Here is an 8,536-nt window from a genome sequence, read left to right on the forward strand (position 1 = left end):
CCCATCTTGTTCAAGGCCTATTTATTGACCTTATTTGCCTTATAGTTTTGCAGCCTTTGTGGTCGTGGCCTAGTTTCCCAGTGCTGTGTGCGGTTTTCCCTCCGCATTGCATCCTCATGGTCCTTAGCGTCGCTCAAGAAAGCAAGGGGAGGAGTGTAAGGGACTGTAAAAAACTTGGTTACGGCCTAGCCAGAAAACTTCCGCTTTCTCAAGCCAAAAAGTTACTGTAAAACATAAATAGATGCTTCATATTTATAAAATAAAAATAGTTCTTAAAAAACACAGCTGCTTTGCATAGCCCTTCGCCAGGTAGTAAAAAGCCCCCCTTTAAAAATCACCTAATTTTATATTCATAAACTGCTTTTGTATAATGCTTATTAACACTAACTGTCTGCCTCTCCGTTGGACTCCGTACCAGGCAAAGCTCCGGTGTGCTGGGTTCCCTGCCTCCGTAACTGCAAAGCTTAAAGTCTCCGTTGCGGGTGGGTCACTAACCTTCAGTAAAACCAATAACTCACAGCTATGTGTAAGCCTCGTTTTTCTCAAAATACTCCTGTCAGACCTGTGGTGCTTTGAACACCTTGGCACAAAACACCATCTATGGACTATAAGCATTTAATTTAGCCTATATCCCCAGCTACATTAGTGAGTCATCACTGCAGACTTTGCATGAAGGTGCAAGAAGAGGTCATTGTTCAACCTTTCTGTTATAGCCCACTTCAGAACTAGAAACTCCGGTGTCCCAGAATGGAAGTGGTGGTTCTTCTCTGTAGGTGCTAGAGTTCAGGATCCAGAGGCAATCACCTGGAGTTTTCCCTCTTGATGCTGGTACAGAACCGTCCACAAGTCTCTCATTTGAGGCTTCACTATGCAAGGTGAATTGTTTCTGGAAATCTGGGTAAGCCATGATTGAAGGATTAGACAGAGCATGACTAAGTTGTTCTAAAACTCTTTGATGTAGTTCTGTTCATCATGTCAGGTCGGCAGATGCTGCCTCTGTCCCCCTCAGAAGGGAGCCCCCAAACAACAGCACCCCACATGGCTTATTCTGGGAATTCAAACCTTTTGCTTTAGAAGCTTCCCAGAAAGAGAGCCCTGCTCAGTGCCCAGGAGCAGCAACACATGTCTGATCACCCTCTAGCCCCGGCTCACCCACTGGACCCCCACCCTATTCTTAAACGGGCAGCTGCCATTTCTCTTACATAACCAGTGGACATATTGTACTTAGATTTCCAGAAAGCCTCTGACAAGATCCCTCACCACAGGCTCTTACGTAAATTAAGTTGTCACGGGATAAGAGGGAAGATCCTTTCATGGATTGAGAACTGGTTAAAAGACAGGGAACAAAGGGTAGGAATACATGGTAAATTTTCAGAATGGAGAGGGGTAACTAGTGGTGATCCCCAAGGATCAGTCCTAGGACCAATCCTATTCAACTTATTCATAAATTATTTGGAGAAAGGGGTAAATAGTGAGTTGGCAAAGTTAGCAGATGATACTAAATTGCTCAAGATAGTTAAGACCAAAGCAGACTGTGAAGAACTTCAAAAGATCTCACAAAACTAAGTGATTGGGCAACAAATGACAAATGAAATTTAATGTGGATAAATGTAAGGTAATGCACATTGGAAAAAATAACCCCAACTATATATACACAATACGATGGGGGCTAATTTAGCTACAAATAATCAGGAGAAAGATCTTGGAATCATCGTGGATAATTCTCTGAAGTCATCCACGTAGTGTGCAGCGGCCGTCAAAAAAGAAAACGGGATGTTAGAAATCATTAAAAAAGGAATAGAGAATAAGATGGAGAATACCTTATTGCCCTTATATAAATCCATGGTACGCCTACATCTTGAATACTGCGTACAAATGTGGTCCCCTCATCTCAAAAAAGATATACTGGCATTAGAAAAGGTTCAGAAAAGGGCAACTAAAATGATTAGCAAAAAGAAAAGGAGCACCTTAGAGACTAACAAATTTATTTGAGCATAAGCTTTCGTGAGCTACAGCTCACTTCATCGGATGCATCGGATGTAGCTCACGAAAGCTTATGCTCAAATAAATTTGTTAGTCTCTAAGGTGCCACAAGTACTCCTTTTCTTTTTGCGAATACAGACTAACACGGCTGCTACTCTGAAACCTGGAAAATGATTAGGCGTTTGGAACCGGTCCCATATGAGGAGAGATTAAAGAGGCTTTTCATCTTGGAAAAGAGGAGACTAATGGGGGATATGATAGAGGTATAGAAAATCATGAGTGGTGTGGAGAAAGTGAATAGGGAAAAGTTATTTATTTGTTCCCATAATATAAGAACTAGGGGCCACCAAATGAACTTAATGCGTAGCAGGTTTAAAACAAATAAAAGGAAGTTCTTCTTCACCAAGCACACAGTCAACATGTGGAACTCCTTGCCTGAGGAGGTTGTGAAGGCTAGGACTATAGCAGGGTTTAAAAGAGAACTGGATACATTCATGGAGGTTAAGTGCATTAATGGTATTAGCCAGGATGGGTAAGGAATGGTGTCCCTAGCCTCTGTTTGTCAGAGGGTGGAGATGGATGGCAGGAGAGAGATCACTTGGTCATTACCTATTAAATTCACTTCCTCTGGGGCACCTGGTATTGGCTACTGTCGGTAGACAGGATACTGGGCTAGATGGACCTTTGGCTGACCCAGTATGGTCATTCTTATATTCTATAGTTAATGCATCCGATGAAGTGAGCTGTAGCTCACGAAAGCTTATGCTCAAATAAATTTGTTAGTCTCTAAGGTGCCACAAGTACTCCTTTTCTTTTTTGCTGATATTCTTAGTCTGTGTTTGAAAAACCTGGGGATTCCAATCTGCATTGCAAGTGTAGCTTGTCCCTTAAGAGTCTGCAAGTCTACTTGTATCATCAGTCAGGGTGAAAGACTGTTAATTCAAATCCTACCTTTCTAGTAGGTTAATCCTAGTTTTTATTTATTTGCTAGGTTATCTGCTTTTATCTGTTTATTATCACTTAAAATCTTTTTGTAGTTAATAAACTTGTTTTATGTTTTAATTTAAATCCAGGATGCCTTTAAGTGAAGTGTCTGGGGAAAAAACTCAGCTTAATTTAATAAAGGCTGTTGCATTTCCTCTCCAAACTGAGGGGCAGGCAAACTGGATAATAAATTCCTACTGGTTGGGGTTTTGACCAAGGCAGGATGATACAGTTCTGGGGTCCTGGACTGGGAAACTGGGGTTTATTTTAGCTGTAGCCTCTGTTGCTGGTTCACATGCACTGGCTAGTCAGAGAACCTGCAAATAATTGCAGCTGGATGTGTCCCTACCTGTGAATGCTGGAAGAAGTGTAGGACCATGAGTGGGTCTGCAGCTTGTCACAGCAGCACACTGTGAAAGGGAGACCAGGCTCGTGGGTCAGAGGGCTTAATGGTACCCCAGTTCCAGGTGGCACCCCAGGAGGAACCAGTCACACCTTTGTTTATGCATCCCAGGATCGCATTAGGCCTTTTGGCCACAGAGTCGCACTAAGAGCCCCCATTCAGTTGATTATCCCTCCAGACAGCCAATTCTTTGTCAGAGTCACTGCTTCAAAGGATCATAGAATCATAGAATATCAGGTTTGGAAGGGATCTTGGAAGGTCATCTACTCCAACCCCCTGCTCAAAGCAGGACCAATCCCCAACTAAATCATCCCAGCCAGGGTTTTGTCAAGCCTGACCTTAAAAACTTCTAAGGAAGGAGATTCCACCACCTCCCTAAGTAACGCATTCCAGTGTTTCACCACCCTCCTAGTGAAAAAGGTTTTCCTATTATCCAAACTAAACCTCCGCCACTGCAACTTGAGACCAATACTCCTTGTTCTGTCCACTGAGAACAGTCTAGATCCATCCTCTTTAGAACCCCCTTTCAGGTAGTTGAAAGCAGCTATCAAATCCCCCCTCATTCTTCTCTTCCACACTAAACAATCCCAGTTCCCTCAGCCTCTCCTCATAAGTCATGTGTTCCAATCCCCTAATCATTTTTGTTGCCCTCCGCTGGACATTTTCCAATTTTTCCACATCCTTCTTGTAGTGTGGGGCCCAAAATTGGACACAGTACTCCAGATGAGGCCTCACCAATGTCGAATAGAGGGGAACAATCAGATCCATCAATCTGCTAGCAATGCCCCTACTTATACATCCCAAAATGCCATTGGCCTTCTTGGCAACAACGGCACACTGGTGATTCATATCCTGCTTCTCATCCATTGTAATCCCTAGGTCCTTTTCTGCAGAACTGTTGCCTAGCCATTCAGTCTCTATTCTGTAGCGGGGTTTGGGATTCTTCCATCCTCAGTGCAGGACTCTACACTTGTCCTTGTTGAACCTCATCAGTTTTCTTTTGGCCCAATCCTCTAATTTGTCTAGGTACCTCTGTATCATATCCCTACCCTCCAGCATAACTACCTCTACTCCCAGTTTAGTGTCATCTGCAAACTTGATGAGGGTGCAATCCACACCATCCTCCAGATCATTAATGAAGATATTGAATAAAACCGGCCAGAGGACCGACCCTTGAGGCACTCCACTTGATACCGGCTGCCAACTAGACATGGAGCCATTGATCACTACCCATTGAGCCCGACAATCTAGCCAGCTTTCTGTCCACCTTATAGTCCATTCATTCAGCCCATACCTCTTTAACTTGCTTGCAAGAATACTGTGGGAGAAGCTTTGCTAAAGTCAAGGAACAACACGTCCACTGCTTTTCCCTCATCCACAGAGCCAATTATATCGTCATAGAAGGCAATTAGATTAGTCAGGCATGACTTGCCCTTGGTGAATCCATGCTGACTGTTCCTGATCACTTTCTTCTCCTCTAAGTACTTCAGAATTGATTCCTTGAGGACCTGCTCCATGATTTTTCCAGGGACTGAGGTGAGGCTGATAGGCCTGTAGTTCCCCGGATCCTCCTTCTTCCCTTTTTTGAAGATGGGCACTACATTAGTCTTTTTCCAGTCATCCGGGACCTCCCCCAATCACCATGACTTTTCAAAGATAATGGCCAATGGCTCTTAAATCACATCCGCTAACTCCTTTAGCACTCTCGGATGCAGCGCATCCGGCCCCATGGACTTGTGCTTGTCCAGGTTTTATAAATAGTCCCCAACCACTTCTTTCTCCACAGAGGGCTGGTCACCTCCTACCCATGCTGTGCTGCCCAGTGCAGCAGTCTGGGAGCTGACCTTGTTCGTGAAGACAAAGGCAAAAAAAGCATAGAGTACATTAGCTTTTTCTACATCCTCTGTCAATAGGTTGCTTCCCTCATTCAGTAAGGGGCCCACACTTTCCTTGACTTTCTTCTTGTTGCTAACATACCTGAAGAAACCCTTCTTGTTACTCTTAATATCTCTTGCTAGCTGCATCTCCAGGTGTGATTTGGCCTTCCAGATTTCACAACTGCATGCCCGAGCAATATTTTTATACTCTTCCCTAGTCATCTGTCCAATCTTCCACTTCTTGTAAGCTTCTTTTTGGTGTTTAAGATCAGCAAGGATTTCACTGTTAAGCCAAGCTGGTCCCCTGCCATATTTACTGTTCTTTCTACACATCGGGATGGTTCATCCCTGTAACCTTAATAAGGATTCTTTAAAATACAGTCAGCTCTCCTGGACTCCTTTCCCCCTCATGTTATTCTCCCAGGGGATCCTGCCCATAAGTTCCCTGAGGTTGTCAAAGTCTGCTTTTCTGAAGTTCAGGGTTCATATTCTGCTGGTCTCCTTTCTTCCCTGTATCAGTTTCCTGAACTCGACCATCTCATGGTCACTGCCTCCCAGGTTCCCATCCACTTTTGCTTCCCCTACTAATTCTTCCCGGTTTCTGAGCAGCAGGTCAAGAAGAGCTCTGCCCCTAGTTGGTTCCTCCAGCACTTGCACCAGGAAATTGTCCCCTACACTTTCCAAAAACTTCCTGGATTGTCTATGCACTGTTGCATTGCTCTCCCAGTAGATATCAGGGTGATTGAAGTCTCCCATGAGAACCAGAGCCTGTGTTCTAGTAACTCCCTTTAGTTGCCGGAAGAAAGCCTGGTCCACCTCATTCCCCCTGGTCCGGTGGTCTATAGCAGACTGCCATCACAACATCACCCTTGTTGCTCACACTTCTAAACTTAATCCAGAGACTCTAAGGTTTTTCTGCAGTTTCATACTTGAGCTCTGACCAGCCATACTGCTCCCTTACATACAATGCAACTCCCCTATCTTTTCTGCCCTGCCTATCCTTCCTGAACAGTTTATATCCATCCATGACAGTACAGTCATGTGAGTTATCCCACCTAGTCTCTGTTATTCCAATCGCATCATAAGTCCTTGATTGTTCCAGGACTTCCAGTTCTCCCTGCTTGTTTCCCAGGCTTCTTGCATTTGTGTATAGACACTTGAGATAACTTGCTATTTGTCCTGCCTTCTTAGTATGAGGCAGGAACCCTCACTTTTCATGCTGTCCTGCTCGTGCTTCCTCTCGGTATCCCACATCCCCAATTACCTCAGGGCTTTGGTCTCCTTCCCCTGGTGAACCTAGTTTAAAGCCCTCCTCACTAGGTTAGCCAGCATGCTTGCGAAGATGCTCTTCCCTCTCTTTGTTAGGTGGTGCCTAGCACTCCTCCTTCTTGGAACACAATCCCATAGTCAAAGAATCCAAAGCCTTCTCTCTGACACTACCTGCGTAGCCATTCGTTGACTTCCACGATTCAATGGTCTCTAACCAGGCCTTTTCCTTCCACAGAGGGGATGGATGAAAACATCACTTGCACCTCAAACTCCTTTATCCTTCTTCCCAGAGCCACGTAGTCTGCAGTGATCCACTCAAGGTCATTCTTGGCAGCATCATTGGTGCCCACGTGGAGAAGTAGTATGGGGTAGCGATCAGAGGGCTTGATGAGTCTCAGCAGTCTCTCCGTCATATCGTGTATCCTAGCTCTTGGCAATGGCTGACTTCTCGGTTTTCCCGGTTGGGGTGGCAGATAGATGACTCAGTCCCCCTGAGGAGAGAGTCCCCGACCACCACCCCCCCCTCCTCCTCTTGGGAGCGGTGGTTGTGGAAACCCCATCCCTAGGACAGTGCATCTCACGCCTTCTAATCGGCGGAGTCTCCTTCTGTTCCCTTCCCTCAGATGTATCATCTAGTCCAGTCTCTGCATTAGTACCCGGGGAGAGAACATGAAAATGGTTACTTACCTGTATCTGCGTTGCTGGTACATGGACACTCCCCTTTCTTCTTCTGGAGGTCACATGCTGCCAAATTTCTTCACCATCCTCCTGTCCCAGCTACGCGGCCTGCTCTGAATCTTTAGAACATTGTGCCCATAGAAGCATATCCTGACGTCTGTCTAGGAAATCTTCAGTTTCTTTTATGCAACGCAAGGTCGATATTTGTTTCTCCAGACCTTGAACCTTCTCTTCCAGTATGGAGACCAGTTTGTCGTTTGTAGAGACAAAGTCACTTCTGTCCTGTGGAAGAAAGACAAACATGGCACATCCAGTGCAGGTCACAACAGCTGAATGCTCCCCCTCCATATTACCTTCCTTCTACGAGCTTCCTCTGGAGTTGTAGTAAGTACTCAGAGAAGCATGCAAGTTGTAAGCCTCAGTGGGCTCTCCCCAGGCAAACTCCCTCTGTTAGCCTCTCTGCTGTTTGCCACTCAGCTGATTCACAGCTGACTGGCTATTATAACAGGGTCAAACTGTCAAACTGTCCACACAACTGACACTCAGATACTCACCAACACAGCCTCCCTAATGCAGCCCTTAGTGTACCTCCTCTCAGGCAGATCCCAGGCAAACTCCCTCCTTTAGGCTCTCTGCTGTTCACCACTCAGCTGGTTCGCAGCTGATAGAGTTCCCTGTCCTGTAGGAATGGCCTGCATTCTTTATTCCTAGATGTACACATTTACATGTAGCCATATTAAAACATATATTGTCTGCTTATGTCCAGCTTAATTAATAGCTCATGGATTCAATTTAGAAACGAGAAATGATTAGCTGACTAATTATGATGTTATTACATCTAAAGATATAGAAAATTTTAGAAAACATTCAGGGGAAAAAACTGAGCTGTTCTTATTCAGGATGCTTCATTGCAATGTATCAGTCCTACCCCAGGAAAATGGAGAAGGCATCATTCACTAAACACTTAGTTAAAAATAAAATCTGTCCCAGGCTTAACTCTCTTTACAATTCTTTTTTCTGCTGACCTACAGGGCTACCTGCAGGTCGCTGAAATGCCTCAGCAACCATGAGGGCATGTCAGTAGCTGCTCATTTTGCCTTTACATTAATCAGCATGAACTAACATAATCCACATCAATTCTTCTGTCTATAACATGAGCCCAGGCCCATCTGTCTCAGGCCATTGTAGCATCCCTCCATGGCATAGTGCTGTTTTACATCCTACCTTATGTAAGCAGGGACTGGTCGTGCTATTGCGAGGAACTTTCCTGGCTTATACACTACCCCGGTGAAATAGGCTAGCGAAAGGATCTGAGTCCTCGCTCCCACTTCCTTTACCAAGA

At 44.9% G+C, this 8,536-nt stretch overlaps 1 long non-coding RNA gene across 1 annotated transcript; it reads right to left on the reverse strand.

The window, feature by feature from the left end:
• Positions 1–937: 937 nt before the first annotated feature.
• On the reverse strand, positions 938–7,441 carry LOC122460616. Its single transcript, XR_006282040.1, has 3 exons — positions 7,204–7,441; positions 2,738–2,742; positions 938–948 (listed from the first exon to the last, which is right to left on the reverse strand). It is a non-coding gene; the product is annotated as an uncharacterized LOC122460616 (long non-coding RNA).
• Positions 7,442–8,536: the final 1,095 nt, after the last annotated feature.

The sequence above is a fragment of the Dermochelys coriacea genome, chromosome 6, assembly GCF_009764565.3.
Source record: "Dermochelys coriacea isolate rDerCor1 chromosome 6, rDerCor1.pri.v4, whole genome shotgun sequence".
Lineage (NCBI taxonomy): Eukaryota > Metazoa > Chordata > Testudines > Dermochelyidae > Dermochelys > Dermochelys coriacea.